The 18,722-nt window shown below is 34.8% G+C and overlaps 1 protein-coding gene and 1 pseudogene across 3 annotated transcripts in view; one reads left to right on the top strand and one right to left on the bottom strand.

The window, feature by feature from the left end:
- Nlk (nemo like kinase) overlaps positions 1-18,722 on the top strand; it is a 151,654-nt gene that overhangs the window by 19,173 nt on the left and 113,759 nt on the right. The window lies entirely within an intron of this gene.
- Positions 5,417-6,183, bottom strand: LOC107155276 (annotated as a pseudogene).

The following is an 18,722-nucleotide window of genomic DNA, read 5'->3' as shown; positions in this document are numbered from 1 at the left end:
TGTTCTAATTTCCCCACATTCGTACCACACTTCTTATCTTTTTTTTTTGTTTGTTTAAACTGGGAATTGAACCCAGGGGCGCTTAACCTCTGAGCCACATCCCTAGCCCCTCTCATTATTGTTATTTTTTAAATTTTATTTATTTATTGGTATGTGGTGCTGAGAATTGAACCTAATGCCTCACACATGCTAGGCAAACGATCTACCACTGAGCCACAATTCCAGCCCTAGCCCCTCTTATTTTTTGAGACAGTGTCTCACAAAGTTGTTTCCGTCTTCACTAAGTTGCTGAGACTGGCTTGGAACTTGTGTTCCTCTGCCTCAGCCTCCTAAGTCACTGGGATTATAGGTATATATTGCTGCACCCAGCTATCTTTTTTATTATAACCTGACAAATGTGTGTGTGAAGTGGTACTTCATTATGATTTTAATGTGTTTCCCTGATACATAGTGATGTTGAACATATTTTCATGTGCTTGTTGGCCCTTTGTGTATCATCTTTGGACACATGTCTATTCAGAGCCTTTGCCCATTTAAAAATGTCATCTATTTTCATTTTTGTTATTTAGTTGGAAGAGTTCTTTATGTATTCTAGAGACCAGTTGCTTTCAGATACACGACTTACAATGTATTCTTCTAATCTATGACTTGTCTTCTCACTCTTTTCATGCTTCATTTTAAAAACAATTTTATTGAAGTATAATTTATGCAGTACAAAATTCTCCCATTTAAAATACAAGTGAACAGTAGAATGAATCAGATATAATTTTACTATGCTCACATATGAATACATGACCAATGTAACTTCACACCATGTTCGACCACAAGAATGGGATCAGAATTTTAATGGTTGCACTCCATGTATATATAATATATCAAAATACATTTTATTGTCATGTATATCTAAGAACAACAAATAAAAAATACTCAGGTGAATTTTTATAGAGTTTTACAACCATCACCATCATTCAGTTTTAGAAGGAGTTCCACCATCTCCCCAAATTCCCTTAACTATATTGTTTAATTTTATTTATTTTGGGACTTTATACAAATTTTGATTATTAAATGGATTTTAAAGTACTTTGAGTGCATTTGAGAAAGGTTTAAATGGAGAATACAGAACTAATTAACAACTAATTGACAAATAATTGAAATGAGTTTATTTTAGTCTTTGTCAACCTTTTAATGAATCTTTGAGGAAACAGATGAATACAGGTTTATACAGAATCTATATTCATACAGGAGCATCATTGCCCCATTTATTTAAGCTCCTCAAACTTGAGGAAAGGTTGAACTAGGTTAAATTTTAAATTCATTCTTTGAGGCATACCTCTTAAATTTCTCTGTAGCAAACTTTTTATGCTATCCTTAATAGCATCAAAGATATTCTCAGCAAGTTTCACTGCTTAGTTTATCATATCAAATAAAACTGTTTTTGTATTAAAATAAACAAATCTGAATTTGAGGGAATTCCATTTTAGGGAAATTGGGGTTGAATACCTTTGAATTTTAATACAGAGCCCTAGTTATTACACAAAAGCTGTACCCTCATATAAATAATCCTTAATAAAATGCTGTGGGAACATGTATATGAGAGATGTTGGTAGGACCAATTAAGTAGATTTCATGAGTCAATTGTTGAGAGTTGGAAGTTGAAGTACTAGTTTTTCCAGTTTCAGTTTTTACCATTTTGTAATTCTATGAAATATTTTTAATAGGAATCTATAATCTTAGAAGCAAAAATTTTTTTAATGGCCTTGAATGGTCCCAGAGGCCATCTTTCTGTTGCTTCAGTTGTGATCCAGCAGTGCTACTGGCAGAAGTAGCATGCAGTATCATTTAAGTTTGTAACTTGATTTGAGTTATCACATAGTTTAATGGGGGATCTTCACTGCAAGACTTGCTTCATGGTATCTGCACATATCCTAAAACTAAAAATACAATTTTATTTCCTTACAAACTTTATTTTGTGCTTGTAAAGTAGAAGATACACAAAGAGATCATTTCTTCCAGGACACTAGAAAAAGAGTAATGGCTTACAAAATGATTCTTACTTAGTTTTGATATAGCATGAGATATATTAAACTTCAAATTATCATAAATTAATTTTTTGGAAAAGAATGCTATTTAATTTAGTGGGAAAGATTTGGGAGGTTATGCCTGTTAAAAACTGCTGCCTGTTAAAAACTGCAAAAATAAGAATAAGAAAGTATTAAAACTTCAGAAAAGGGGGTGCTGAAGGAGGGAGTAAAGCAATTATAGATAGCATGGGTTGTTGGCACTTGCCCTAGAATTCTTCTTAGGTAAATCTATAGTCTTTATTTAGTGACTTAATTCTGAGTTTGTTTTTTTTTTGCCCCCATCGTCAGAGTTCTGCATGTAATACTTTTCACCCATTTTCTTTTGTTTAGTTCTCTTTCACTGAATATAAATACTATTATTGAGCTTGTATAGCAATTAGAACATCCAAGGATGACTGAAGACTCTTAAAGTGAAATTATAGATTTTTAAAAAAATCCTCATTTTAAGAAATTAATTTTTGTATGTTTTAAGTAAATATTCTTAAGTTAATAAAATGCACTATGGTAGTCTTAGGATAATGAGGAAAAGTTTAATATTAAAGCCATGTTTGTTATAGTATAATTCCCACAAACTGTGGGATAAATAACTTTTAAAAACTATTAAATGAAGGTAGATTGACAACTGTTTTGTATCTTTTAAGAAGTCATCCCTTAATGGTGAGGAAGATAGTTGCTGAAATGTTCACAGATCCTGGGAGGAAAGAGGGGCTGTTTATGAAACTCCATGACCATCTTCAGGGTTAAGGAAGAGTATGAGGAGGACTTAAAGAGTTGTGCCTTGTCTTTAGATGGGAACCATCTAAGAGATATCTTCTTCATTTCACAAAAAAAGGAGAAGACGCTAATAGAGGGAGTGGCTGATATGTCATTACAATATACTTTAATGATGGTAGATTATTATGTGTTTTTTGTGTTTCACCAAGAAAAGGTTCAAAAACTTGAATGTTACTGCTATTAAAAAACATCCTTCCATTCCCATATATTAACTTTAGTGAGTAATTTAAAAAGTCAAAATAGAATTGATGTCAAATTTGGTCTTATTCTAGCAATAAATTATATTCATCCATGGAAATGTGGACTGATGAGGAAAAATACCCTAACTTTCATCTCATTGAGATGCATTTCCATTAAAATTTCATTTCTAATTATGTTTTATTTTTGCAGTGCTGGAGATGAAACCCAGGGCCTTTGCTTCTGCTAGGCAAGTGCTCTCCCACAGAGGTACATCCCCAACCATAAAATTTTATTTTTACAGTTGTTTAGCACAATATATACGTATGTTACTTCAATTAAATATTTACTAATAAACAATTGTAATCATAGTCCATTAGAGTCTTATGGCTGTAGGAAATTTTTAAAATATACTACAAATAAACATACAATTTGCTTAAAAAAAAAGAAAAAGAAGTCATCCCTTATTTTTTTGTTATGATTTATATTTTTTGTTATAATTTGTACCCACATAAACATGTGAATATCAGTGTCTTATGGTAGAATACTTGTTATAAAATTTAATGTGTCCTCCAAGAGGAAAAGTAATTACAAATTGAGGATGATTTTTATTTTATTGATTTGGTTGACTGAAGTACTAGGGATTGAATCCAGGGACACTCTACCGCTTTTATTTTATTTATTTTTATTTTATTGATTGATTGGTTGATTGAAGTACTAGGGATTGAATCCAGGGACACTCTACCGCTGAGCTATATTCCGCAGCCTTTAAAAAATGTTTTATTTTGAGATAGGGCTCCCTAACTTGCCAAAGCTGTCCTGTAATTGTGATCTTCCTACTAAGAGTCATTCCTCCTGAGTTGTTGTGATTTTTATACATAGTCTTTTCTATAATCCACTCACTTATTTAGGTTTAGGTTTTAAAAACAATACATTTCATTGAACTTTTGTTTTCCTAAAAAGTTTTCCCTGAAATGCCCTGAAGGGGAAGTAATTTTACAGATGAAAGTTCTTTTTTTTTTTTTTTAATATTTATTTTTTTAGGTATAGATGGACACAACACAATGCCTTTATTTTTATGTGGTGCTGAGGATCGAACCCAGGTCCTGTCCGTGCTAGGTGAGTGTTCTACCGCTGAGCCACAATCCCATCCCCGTGAAAGTTCTTTTATGTTGTTTGCATTTGTCTATATTGAATTAAGTCCTTAATTCCTGTTGCCAAAGATGTTGTTTGTAGAATCACACTTGTGGAAGTTATTCGCTCATCTTCATAAAAGTTCAAATAGTAATATGGAACATTTTATTCCTCAATTCTATCTTCTTGGGAGCTTTATGACAAATGGAAGGGCTAGCACAAGATGAGAAATTCTTCTTCTTTTTGGTACTGAGGATTGAATTTAGAGGTGTTTAATCTCTGAGCTACATCCCTAGCTTCTTTTTTATATTTTATTTAGAGACAGGGTCTTACTCTGTTGCTTAGGGCCTCACTAAGTTGCTGAGGATGGCTTTGAACTCACGATCCTCCTGCCTCAGCCTCCCAAGCTGCTGGGATTACAGGGGAGTGCAACCTGCCCAGCCAAGATGAGAAGTGCTTTTGGAAGATAAGAAATAATTAAACTGAATGAAATGTTATGAGTGTTGACTTACCCATTGAAAAACTGCAAGCCTTGACAAAAGTTTAGGTAAAATCATATGTTATGAAAAACCCTACCAAAGTAATGGGTTTATTCTTTAGCCCTTTAAAGCATTTATATAGCTATGATTTCAGTTAAGTTGTTGGATGAATGTCCAGATTTAAGATGTCAAAAACAATTTTCTGAACCTTAGTGTAGGAAGTTTGTATCATTTTATTGATAATTTGAACAATAACATGGAAGGCTTACCAAATTTACAGATCAGTGGGAGCCAGGAAAGATGGGTAACATAACAGATGACAGGTATTTAGATAGAGTACTATAAGAACGATAGGCAGAAATTTAGTAGGGATAAATCTAAAAGGTCTGAATTTACCATCATCTTTTTAGCAAACATATTTGATGAAGACCTGTGTACTAGACTGTGAGCGCTGAGGGTATACTGGGGACAAAATTAATATAGTGTTAAGCAGAAAAGGCAGATATGAAGTAAATTATTTTAAGTACAGTCTTTTTTATTGTTGTTGTTGTTAGAACAACTCAGCAAAATAAAATTCTGGTTTATTGTTGGACAACATTGTTTCACACATACATCAAACAGGCCAAAAAAATTAACAGCAACTTCATAGACAAAAAAAAGAAACCTTTTTATCTTTGGCCTTTTTAACCATCTCATACAAACCAACTACTTATAGTACAGCTAAAGTACATATACAAAAAAAGTTACTGGAATGCTCGGAATAAGATTGTTTTGTTGTTTTTACCTTTTTTACAAGGTTTTTTTTCTCCTTTGAGATTATAATGAACATGGTCACACCACAAGTAAAGTCAGAAGTAGGATTGAGAACGCTCCAAAGGCTGATTTGGTCATCCGAGATCATTAAAAGTAGGTGACCCTTAACAATATGTACAAAATTATAAAATTAAATAAAAATACAAACACATTTTCCTTTTTTAAAGTACTTTTTAGAAGTTTTGGTTCTTTTTTCCTCCCCTATTGCAAATTCACGTTGTGATTTTGGTTGGGTGGTGAAGAGCTCGTGTCATCTGTGGGTGGCACTGCCCGCGGTGGGTGGGCGGGCAGGCAGGCCTCTCGAAGGTGACCACGTTTAGATTCTGAGATGGGAAGTGGAGGGTAAATAGGTCACGGAGGCCTTTTATTTTTAGTTTAACTTTTCCTTTTTTGCTGTCTAGTCATCCTCATTGGTCTTCTGCTTCTTGGTATCAACATCATCATCCTCATCATCTTCAGCTCCCTGTTTGCCCATAGCTGCCTCAGCCTCCTCATCTTCATCTCCATCCTCTTCCTCACCATCATCTTCCTCCTCCTCCTCTTCCTCACCACCCTCTTCCTCTTTTTCATCTATCTACCTCATTGTCAGCCTCCTGCTCCCCATTTTCCTCATTAGCATTCCCATTAGCAGGGACGTCTCTTCCATTCTCTGCCTCCTCCACAACTTCCTTTTCCTTTAAGTCGTTGGTGGTGATTTCAGAGCTAGTGTCCATGGCTGGCCGCGTCTAACATGGTGGGGCACGCCTGTGATCTGATGCAGTGTGTTAAAAAGGAAACTAGAGTTCAGGGACTCTGGCAGTAAAGCTGCCGGAGTCAGTGGCAACCGGCAAGTGGGGAGCTGGACCCAGGAACAATGCAGAGATGGCTTTTCAGAGCAGCCAGTCTAAATACACAGTCTTAAAGTTAGTCTACCTAGATTGCCATTTATTCACGTTCTGCTGTTTATTATTGGCAGTGTGGTTTCAGGCAGGCTGCTTTGGGCCTCAGTTTCTTCTTCTATAAAATAGAGATTATAATGGTACCTATCTCAGGTTCTTATGAAAATGAAATGTGGCCATGCATGTAAAATGCTACAATGTTTCATCCATAGTAAATCGTTACTAAATATTACTGTTTTTATTATTACCATTTAGCATTTACCACTTTTGTTTTATGGAGAAAAACAGTGGTTATGGTGCCATATCTAACGTGAGAGGCCAAGGAAGCTTCCCTAATGCAGTCCTACCTGGAAGAAACTTGTACTTGAATATTTGTTTTAAAAAAAAATTCAATTAAGATGTACATATAGGGGCTGGGGTTGTGGTTCATTGGCAAAACACTTGCCTCTCACACATGAGGCACTGGGTTTGAGCCTCAGCACCAATAAAAATAAATAAAGATATTAAAAAAAACATGTACATACAGATATGCATTGGATGCTTTCTGTGGGAAAACAAATGGGATACCCAGGACCTCAGTTTGGCAATTCTGAGGGGATACTTTTCACAGTATTATGTTGTGCACAGAAACCTTGTGCTTATGCAGTGATTTTTTTTTTTTTTGTATTTGACTAATTATGGGAATGACATCTGAGTTAAATTTTGATATGAGGGGGAAGGACACCTCAAACAGAGGGAATTTCAAGTACAAAGTCATGAGTGCATGGGAATTTGGAAGTAGTTCAATATGGCTAAACTGTAGGATGAGGGAGTGACTGCTAAGAAATGAGAATAAGAAGTTCAATTATGAAGGACCTTGTTTGCTACATAAATACCTTTAGATTTTATTTGAGTCTAGAAAGCTATTGAATGCATTCAAACAGATGATTAAGGGCCAGGCACGGTGTTGTATGCCTGTAATCCCAGCGACTGAGGAGCTGAGGCAGAAGGATCCAAGTTCAAAGCCAGCCTCAACAACTTGGTGAGACCCAGTCTCAAAATTTTAAAAAAAGGTTAGTAAGACTGGGAACATGGTTCAGTGGTTCAGTGCCCCTGGGTTCAGTCCCTAGCACCAAAACAAAACAGATGATCAAAATGATCAGATTTCTCTTTAACTGCTCAGGGAGTTGTAAGGATGATAGTTTGAAGTTGAACAGATTTGAAAGCTGAGAGAAGGGCTGGGGATGTGGCTCAAGCGGTGGCGCGCTCGCCTGGCATGCGATCGGCCCGGGTTCGATCCTCAACACCACATACAAACAAAGATGTTGTGTCCGCCGAAAACTAAAAAATAAATATTAAAAAAAAAAAAAGAAAGCTGAGAGAAGATAGCTGTAGCAGTCTAGGTCAATGCTACTCCTTTTGTGAACCCAGACTTTATTATAGATTCACAGTGATGAATAAATATATATCTTCAGTTTATCCCATAACTTGTACAAGGCTTATCTCTAGACATTTAGGAACTTTTATGGTAATTTGACATGGTTCACGGTTTATAACCTTTGCTGGGTCTTCATTGTTCTCTAGCAAGTATTAAACTTGTCCCAAATCATGTCTCTCCATTGCTCACTTGGCTATTTCAAACCTCCACCACTTTTGTCAAGTTCCTACTCCACCTCTTCCTCACTGTCTATGGATGACTTCATCTGCTATTTTATAGAGAAAGCCAAAGGATGCAGGAAATGGACAACTTCCTGTTCCACCCACAGACAGACTTATATTAACATACTTAGCTTTCTTCTACTTTCTGACCCTGAATCCTGTTCTCTTCCAGTTTTTCCAAGGGCTTTGGTCCATTTATTACCTTTTTCTCCTTAATTTTCAACCTTTGTCTTTCTCAGGACTTTCCTGTTAGCCTAAATTCATCCCTAAATTCAACTGTCATCATCTTCTAGAGTATCAAACTAAACTTTTTTCTTTCCCTTCAAAGCCAGGTTTCTGAAAAAAGTAGTCTTCAATCACTATCACTACTCCTTCACCTTTAATTTATTGTCAGTCCACTGTACAATCATTTCCACATATACCATATAGCTCAAACTGCTCTGACAAATAAATGACCAGTGTTCTTTTAATTAGCAGTTATGTGCCAGATCCAAATGGCACATTTCAGTTCTTATGACCTGTGTTGCATATATCAATAGTTCATTCATTTCCAATTGTATTCATATATTGTAACTTAAAAATCTCTTCACGTCTTGATGGACATTTGAGTTATTTCTAGTTTTTAACAAAATTGGAATGAACATTTATTACAGATCTTTGTATAGAGATAAACTTTCATTTCTTTTGGATAAATATCTAGGAGTGTAATGGCTGGGTCAAACTATTTGAAATTCATTAGAAACTGCCAAATTGTTTTCCAAAGTTATGAGGTTCCCATTAGCAAAGTATGAGAGTTCTAGTTGCTCTGCATCCTTGTCAACATTTGGTAATGTCTTGTTTTTCTCTCCAATTTTAGCCTTTTTTAGAAGATATATAGTGCTGTTTCATTGTGGTTTTACATTTCCCTAATGACTGAAGATGTTTAGCATCTTTCAAGTGATTAGCCATATGTATATCTTTTTGGTAAAGCATCTGTTCGAGCCATTGCTCAATTTTTATTTTAATTCTTTATTTCCTTAATTTTAGTTTGTTTTTTTTGTTGTTGTTGTTATTTTTAGTACTAGAGATTGAATCTAGGTGCCTACACATGCTAGACAAGCAAACTAATACTAGGTTTTGAACAATTTTTCTTTTTTTGTTTGTTTTTTTAATTGTAGATGGACACAATATCTTTATTTATTTTTATGTGGTGCTGAGGATTGAACCCAGTGCCTCACACATGCTAGGCAGGCACTCTACCACTGAGCTACAACCACAGCCCTTGAGCAATCTTTCTAATAGTATGCGCGCAAGTTGTCTTTCAGATGTGTGATGTGAAAATATTTTCTCCTACTTTGTAGTTTGTTTATTTATATATTTATTGGTACTAGGGATTGAACCCAGGAGTACTTTACCACTGAGCTACATCCCCAGCCATTTTTCTTTTCTTTTCTTTTTTTAAATATAGTTTTTGAGACAAGATCTCACTTAGGACCTTGCTAAATTGCTGAGGCTGGCTTTGAACTTGGGATCCTCCTGCCTCAACTTCCAGAGTCGCTGGGATAACAGGCATGTGCCACCACTCCCATTTTACTTTGTAGTTTTTTTTTGTTTGTTTATTTGTTTCAATAATTTAAATAGTGTCTTTTGCAATACAGACATTTTAATTTTGGTGAGGTGCAGTTTATAGGTTTTTCTTTTAACAAATCATGTTTTTGATGTTACATTTAAAAACTCTTTGCCTGGCTTAGATGAAGATTTTTCCTGTTTTCTTCTGAATGTTGTATAGTTTAATGCTTTGTGCTATAGTCTCTGTGTTTCAGGTTTTGAGTTAATTTTTTTTTTTTTTTTTGGTACCAGGGATTGAACCCAGGAGCGCTTTACCACTGAGCCCCCCTGCCCCTTTTTATATATATATATTTAGAGACAGGGTCTCTCTGAGTTGCTTAGGGCCTTGCTAAATTACTGAGGCTGGCTTTGAATTTGGATCTTCCTGCCTTCTGCCTTGGATCCTCCCAAGCCACTGGGATTACAGGTGTGTGCCACTATACCTTGCATTGAGTTAATTTTTGTATTAGGTGTGATATTTAGGTAGAGCTTCTAATTTTTTTTTAAACATATGATTATCCAATTATTCCAATCCCAATTGTTGAAATCTTGGCTTTTTTCCATTGGTTTATTTGCCTTTGTAGTTTTCTGAAAAAAATCAGTTGGCATATTTACATTTATTGTATTTCTTCTTTAACCTATAAAATATATCAAAGTACATTTTAAATTTTCTAAAGTGATATTTTCAAGTTACTACCTTGTGATATAATTTTGTTGTGATTAAAATACATGATCTGTATGATTGATATAATTTTCTTGGGAATTTGTTGAGATTTACCTTGTGGATTTACAAGTGATCAATTTTTATAAATATTCTGTTGTGTTTAAAATGTATCTTTATCCTGAAATTGTTTAGTGTAGTGTTTAGTATATGTCCACTAGATATTTATTAATTGTTTTATTTAAATATTATAAGCCTTATAAAATAAGCACATCTTATATGCATAATTTTATATGCATAATTGATAAACATATTATTAAAATCTATTACTCCAGTGCCTTCTGTCAGTTTTTTTAAAAAATATTTTTTAGTTGTAGACGGACACAATACCTTTACTTTATTTATTTTTATGTGGCACTGAGGATCAAACCCAGTGCCTCACATGTACTTGGCAAGCACTCCACCACTGAGCTACAACCCCAGTCCCTCTTCCGTCATTTTTTGCTGTATGTATTTTGAAGCTCTTGTTAGGTTCATGTAAATGTAGAAGTTATATCTTTCTATTTTATTGAGCCTTCAAACTATGTACTTGTCTTATCTCAAACTCTTTTCCACAAGTTTGTTTGATCTCTTATAATGCAGTACTAATGCAACTTCCACTTTTACTTTTTTGAAATTAATTTAAAAATTACAACTGTAATTTATATGCAGCAGACCTAAGTATTCATTTTAATGAGTTTTGGCATAGCACTATTCCAATAAAGATACTGAACATTTCATCAGATTTCAGCCAGACTTCAACCAATATTTCAAAACCCTTGGGAAGTTCACTTCCACCATGTATCCCTTTCCCAAGTGCTAGACAATCACTATTTTGGTTTCTGTTATCTCTGATTAGTTCCCCTTGTTAGATTTTATATAGACAAAATCATACAATATGAATGTACATACTTTTATGTGCTTCTTTCACTCTCCATGTTTTTGCAGTTCATCCATGCTGCTTGCATTTATCAGTGTTTGGGATTTTTTTAAATTACAGAATCATATTCCATTGTATGAATATAGCATGATTTATCCATCCTGCTGTTTCAAGTTTAGGATATTCTTATCTCAGTCTCTTGGAATATATATTTTCTCTGAGGATAAAAATCTAGGTGTGAAACTACTGGGTTGTAGAGTAGATATATATTTAACTTTATTAAAACCACTGAACTGTTTTCTAAAGTGGTTTTACCAGTGTGCGTCACTGCCAACAAAGATGAAAGTTCCAATTCATGGCATTTTCTTGGAACATTTGATAGTCTTTGAATGTACTCATTTTAGTGTGTGTGAAGTGGTATCTCATTTTGGATTTAATTTGCATTTCCTTGATGACTAATGGTGTTTGGTTCATTTTCATATGTTTATTGACTCTTTGTATCTTTCTTTGAAATGTTTGTTCCAATTTCCTGCCCAAGTCAAAAAATTGAGTTATTATTATTATTACTACACTGTCTGATGTTATTTTTCTGAGCACTAGTCTTTTTTTTTTTTTGATACCAAGAATTGAACCCAGGGGAACTTAACCACCGAGCCACATCCCCAGCCCTTTTTATATTTTATTTAGAGACAGGGTCTTGCTGAGTTGCTTAGGGCTTTGCCTGGCTGAGTACTAGTCTTTTGACAGACAAATATATTCTGAATATTTTTTTCCTTGTCTATAACTTGTCTTTTGTTTTTGTTAACAGTATCTTTTGATGCAGAAATGCTTATTTTGGAGAAGTTAGATGTGTCAATTTTTTCCTCTAATTTTTAGTGCTTTTTGGTCTTTAAATCTTTGCCTAGTTCACAGTCATGAAAGTGTTCTCCTTTGTTTTTTTCGATAGGTTTCATAGTTTTTATGTTCAGATCACTTTCCATTTCATACTAATTTTGTATGTGGAGAAATAGAAGAGTTTGAGGAGTTTTTATTGTTGATGTTGATGTTGAGGTAGCCTCCCCCCTTTAAATACTGATAACTTACTCTCACAAAAACTTTTGTTAAATGACTTTCTTATTGAAAGCTTTAATTTGTTGTGGACATTCAGTTGACTATGTTAATAGAATAATAGAATGTAGTTCTGGACTTTTATTCTGTTTCATTGGTCTTTTGTCTATTGTAAATATTACAAACCCTGCTCTAAAGCTATAATAATCAATACAATAATATATTATTGTATATTAATAATATATAATCAATATAATAATCAATTGTATTGATTATTATAGCTTTAGAGCAGGGTTTCTCAATCTTAGCACTATTGCCATTTTGGACTGATAATTCTTTGTTCTGGGAGGCTATAGGGTATGCAGCATCCTTGGCCTCTACCCACCAGAAGTGCTAGTAGCATCTCTCTGATTGTAACAACTAGCAAATGTCTCCAGACAATGCCACATACCCTCTAGGGAACAAAAATCACCCTTGGTAGAGAACTGCTGAAATTAAAGTAACTGTTTTAGTCAGCTTTTTCGCTGTTGTGACTAAAGGATCTGACCAGAACGATTTTAAAGGAGGAAATTTTTCAGGGCTCAGAGTTTCAGAGATCTTAGTCCATAGAAGGCCACCTCCATTCCTTGGGGTGTGAGGTGAAGCATGTGTGAATTCATGGCAGAATGTGTGGCAGAGGGAAGCAGCTTAAGTGAGATCAGGAAGCAGAGAGATGTCTCCACTCTGTGGATACAAACTATATACCCAAAGCCACAGCCCAATTTGCCCCTCCTCCAGCCACATCCTACTACTTTATTTATCACTGTTAATTCCTATCAGGCTGATTGGGTTAAGACTCTGACAATGCAATCATTTCTCCTCTGAACCTTCTTGCATTGTGTCGCATGTGAGCTTTTGGAGGACACTTCACATCCAAACCATAACAGTGACTCTTGAAATCAGACAGTGCAATTCCTCTAAGAGTGTTTTTTAAATTATTATTATAGAAACTTTTCATTTCCATATCATTAAAGAATTGTCAATTTCTGTGAAAAAAAATTCTGTTGGTGACCAGTAAGACCCTCCTGAACTGTCTTCAACCTTACACTCAATTAAGATACCTTGTTACTTGAGGTGGATCTTTGTCATGCTGTATCCTACATAAAGCCCCTTTGAGAAAGACTCAGCAGACTGGGTATAAACTCTGGAGCTACAAATTCTCAGACTTGTAATTAATCAAACTATTTTTAACCAGTGAAAATTTGGTAAAAGATTTTGTTTTTTTCTTCTTACCCCTTTCAGATGCCACTTTGTTCCTCGATGATTGTTCCTCAGGGATGAAGAGGAGTTGAAGTATTTTTCTCTTTTAGCAAGGGATTGTCTTTCTTTCTTTCTTTTAGTTTATTTACATTCTATGAGTCCTCAACTTTTCATATACAGCCACCTAACTAACTAACCAACCAACCAACCAACAAAAATTATTTTTTATTTGGTAAGGAAAAACATTGTTTCTTACTTCATCCTAACTGGAAATGGTTAACCAGTTTCCTTTGTTTAGTGCTTTTAAACTTCTTTTTTTACTTTCAACACTTCCATGTGCTTATATTTTATGTGTCTCAGGTAAACGTTGTATACTTGATTTTAAAAATCTTGTTTGACAGTCTTTTAAGTGAAGTACTTATCTGTAAATGTTATTCATGAATACTGTCATCCTACTGTATCTGATGGATTACTTTCAGGACCAATTCACAGATATTCAAGTCCCTTATATAAAAATGGCATAGTATTTTGCTTATAACTTAAGTACAGCCTTCTGTATGCTTTAGATCACCTTTAGAGTACTAAAGTACCTATAAAAGTAAATTCTATATAAATAGTTGTTTGGGAATAATGACAAGAACAAAAAATGTCTGTTATCTGTACATGATTAGTAGATGCAGTTTTATTTTTCCTGAATATTTTTGATTCATGGGTCATTGAATCCCTGCATACAGAGTCCATGAATACTCAGGGCTGATTGTATTAATCCTTTAAGTTTTTTTTCCTACAATCTTATTCATATATTCCATATGTCCTGCCTTTCATATTTTTCTCTTTATTTACCTTCTTATGAACTGCTTGAAATTTCCACCTCTATGTATTTGAAAGTTTCACACCTTATTTTGTTCTTTCAATTGCCCTAGAAATTTTAACATGTATATTTAATATTTAAAGTCTATAGGTAAAAAATATTGTCTGTTTTCAAATCTACTAATAGCTTCCTCTCTTCTTCTTTCATCTATTTTTCTCCCCTGTTATATTTCTTAAAGCATATTGCAAATACTTCATATTCCATTTTTGCATTGGAAAAATTCTGTCTTTGTTGATCCATTTCTGTTGTTTGTTATTGTTCATTGTCTTTTTGTTCCCCCATGGGACTTCTACCATGGACCCTTTTTTATTTTTTATTTTGAGACAGGATCTTGCTCAGTTACTGAGACTGGCCTCTAACTTATGATCCTGCTATCTCAACCTTCTGAATAGCTGGGATTATAGGTTTGTGCACCTACTTGTTCATTGTCTCTTACTTAAAGGAGTTTCTTTCTCTGGAGATTTTTTAAAATTTTGTACTCATGGTTGCTAGTACTTTGTTAGAATATTTTGAGGCTGGAAATTAGATTTTCTTTTTTTTTTTTTCTTTTTCTTTTTTTTCAGAAGTGATTTGAGTGTCTAGAGTGTCTTTGAGTGTCTGTTTTTGAGTAAATATTTGACTTGAGGTTTTCCAGGCCAAACACTAGGTTGAATTTTAGCCCCACAGGGGTGCAAATTTATGTTTAAGAATTAAGTAGAGACTGTTTTTGTTTTACTGTTCTACCAAATGCTTATTCCTGTTATCTCTGGAGAATTATTATTATTTTTTCCTTCCAATCTCAACCACTAAAGATGCAGCCTTGCTGGGTGGGGGTGGGAGTCTTGGCATATTTATAAAGGTGTTGGTAATCCAATCTGTCTCCCTGCTAGGGGCTCCAGGTGGTTTCCTGACATCTCAGCAAGTAACCCATTAAAATCTAGACTTTTGTCTACCAAAGATTGGCCAGTAACTCTAGGGAAAACTCTGGCTATAGTGTTACTCTGGTGAATTTATATTTTCTTCTTATTTCTGCCCTCCAGGAATTCCTTTGCCTTCCCCCTGGGTTTGCCATATATTTTAAAAGATCCAGCATCTTAGGTACATTTTTCAAACTAATTTACTTGTATTTGTTGTATCTTTGGGGAGTTACCTCTAAGCTATTTTTGAAATGTTACAAGGTATGTTTTAAAGGGAAAAGTAAAGTCTATATTTAGCCCTGTCTCCAAGCTTGGAATGTTCTTCCCTGGTTTCAACTGTGGTAAGCGCATCCTCCTCTTTCACTTTCCATGTGCTGCTTTTGTAGGTATTCTTTTTTGGTTCAATTCCCATCCCTATCTGTACCTCAGACAGAATGAATTGCTTATTTTTGTTTCTATACTCTGTAATGTATATTTTTCTTAAAGGACAGGCATCTCTATAGACATAAAATAGAGAACAGGATTTTATTTATTTCTAGCCTTAGAACATAACAGTCATTCTCTTAAATTTGTTGAATCAAGTTCTCCAAGTTCTTATAACTAACTCTTAAAATTTTAAGCTCCTAGCTAGAACCTTTATAAATTAATTTGCAGTTAGTTTTCAGAAAGTAACTTTGAAAGCAGTTAAAGCTTATTCAGCATGTTGAAGTTAATTTATTTTGGTATTTGGTAAATTGCTTGGGTTGGTCACATTTAAGGAGGGATTAATGTATGATTAAAGTGTTATCTGTCTTACAATCTCCAGAGGGCCTATGATGGAATAATGTTTGGAACTGGTACATCCCAATTCTGAATCTTAACTCACTTTAAAATTGCATACTTTGTGACTGGAACACCAAGGGGAATTTTTGCCTTTGGGCTTTTTTTTTTTTTTTTTTTAATATTTATTTTTAAGTTGTAATTGGACACAATGCCTTTATTTTACTTATTTTTATGTAGTGGTGAGGATCGAACCCAGGGCCCCTCGCACGTTAGGCGAGGGCTCTACCGCTGAGCCACAACCTCAGCCCCTGGTTGTTATTTAAAAAAAAAAAAAAGAAGAAGAAGAAAAAAAGAAATAGAGAAGTTTCCCCAGTGACCTTGATTACTGTGTGTGTGTGTGTATGTGTGTGTGTGTGTGTGTGTTTTGGCAGGGGACTGGGGGGGTTGTTGTTTAATGTTGCCTGAATTTAAATTCTTTCTATGGTCAATTATACAATCGTTTTGTGGCTAAAATAAATGTGATCTACAGGGCTTTGGTGTCTCTTGAAGAAGCTGATTTATAAACACTTTTTTTTTTCCTGCCCAGCTCCCCACAACCATCACACATTTGGGCATATATAGATGGGGAAAAGAGTTAAACAATAGTGCAAAAAGAGAGATGAGAATATTTCCTGATAGAGAGCCAAAAGAGGTTGGTGAGAAACCAACTAATATAGTGGTTGGGATAAAGTAGAGAAAGCACAGGTCAGAGAAGAAGGTAAGAGCAAAAGCCAACACCAGAGGATGTGAGGTGTACCGACACCTAGCTAGCTGGTTCATGATGCTCAGGGGAGTATATGTCATTAGGATATTTCTTGCAATCATTCACATTCCATAGTTTAATAAACAGTGTTTTTCCTCTTTGGTGGTACATAAAATAATAGCATGTTTACCATTGGTGACATGTTAACAGTTAATGAAATGTGATATAATTTCATGTTGCTTATAAGGAATATTGGCTGTATTAGCCTGTTGATACTATTTGATTTGGCAGATAAATCAATTTTTTAAAACATCCTGAAACAGACTGTCAGCACTAAATTGATACAGACAACTGACTCTCATATTCATCCAGGAGAAAGCTCCTTTCTCTAAGGAGATTTGTGTGAAACTAGCAACTTTTTGTTAAAGGTACACTGCTGAACAGATTGCCTTTGCAGTGCCAGAGAGTCCAAATCAAATGCAAGTAATCTCTAGGCAGAAATGAAAGTAACATTTCACTGCCCCTTTTCTTTGTGGGGCTATGCTATGTCTTTGAAGCCTGTGTGAATTATTAGGCAAGAACAACTTGTATAGCAACTTCTTAGCATTGTTTAGACAAAATCTCTGTACAGTTTGTGCCTCAGGATCATCTGTTTTATTTTCTTGAATCTCTTTGGAATTTTTACATAACTATTGAGCCTTCTGACTTTCAAAACTGGATGTTGGAATGAAAAATGCTTCAACCTGAAAACAGTTAAATTTTCCTCTTGCTTTGGATGCTGTAAAGTCTGGAGCCAAATGTGTACCTTCCTCTGTTAAGGACTTTCTTAGCTTATATGTGTGGGGTACAGACCACCTTCTAGGGTCCCCATGCACATTTCATAAGTTTTCTACCCTGATTTCCTTCTTCCTTCTCTTCCCCTCTTCTCTCTTAAAATCTTATGTTGCATGCTTTCCTCTTAGCTACCTCCCATCTGTTTTGGAATAGGGTTGTGTATAAATAAAAGCTAAAAACATCAACAGACAAAATCTATGTTTTAACATTTCCCATATAGTGAAAACAGCAATTTGAAACTGGTAAAGTAAAAAGTCCATTTTTTTCTTTTTTCATATGTGTAATAAATGAGGTGATATTTTGAGGAAAGGAGAAATTTGTTTTGCTAACAGTTGTGATGGTTCTGTATGTGGGTCTAAAAAGAATTGTGACCTTTTTCAAGTTATTTCTCATTTATTTAGAGATATTGGATTTTTATTTTTAAAAAAGTGATAATTAAAAATTTGGGTGGTTTTTTAAAATATTCATTTTTCAATTGTAGTTGGACACAATACCTTTATTTCATTTATCTATCTCTATGTGGTGTGGAAGATCGAACCCAGGGCCTCGCATGTGCTAGCCAAGTGCTCTACCGCTGAACCACAACCCCAGCCCTTGGATGGTTTTTAAAGTTATTGTCTTAGTCCATTTGCACTATAAGAGAAATACATACTATAAACTGGGTAGCTTATAAATAATGGAGATTTCTTTCTCACAGTTTTGGAGCCTACATGAAGTCTAAAATCAAGACACCAGCAGATTTGTTGCCTGGTGACAGCCTGTTTCCTAGTTCATAGATGGTACCTTTTCACTGTATACTCACATGGTATAAGAGGGAAGATAACTCTAGGGGCCCTTTTTGTTTGTTTGGTGGTGCTAAGTATCTAACCCAGGGCCTCATGCAGGCCAGGCAAATGCTCTACTACTGAGCCACATACATCCCCAACCCTTTTATAGGGTCATTAATCCCATTTATGAGAGCTTTACCTCATGACCTAATCATCTTCCCAAGGCCACATTTCTTATCATTGGTGATTAGGAATTCAGCATAAGATTTTGGGGTTTATGCAAGCATGTAAATCTCTGTAATGGTTAGTGTTGGATTATTTTACTTTATCTTTTCTTTTTTTGTATTCTTGTGTTCTTTTCTTTCTTTTCTTCCTCCTCCTCCTCCTCCTCCTCCTCCTCCTCTCCCCCCCCCCCCCAGGGGC

Source organism: Marmota marmota, unplaced genomic scaffold, assembly GCF_001458135.2.
Source record: "Marmota marmota marmota unplaced genomic scaffold, marMar, whole genome shotgun sequence".
Classification (NCBI taxonomy): Eukaryota; Metazoa; Chordata; class Mammalia; order Rodentia; family Sciuridae; genus Marmota; species Marmota marmota.
This window is presented reverse-complemented; position numbering and strand designations above follow the sequence as displayed.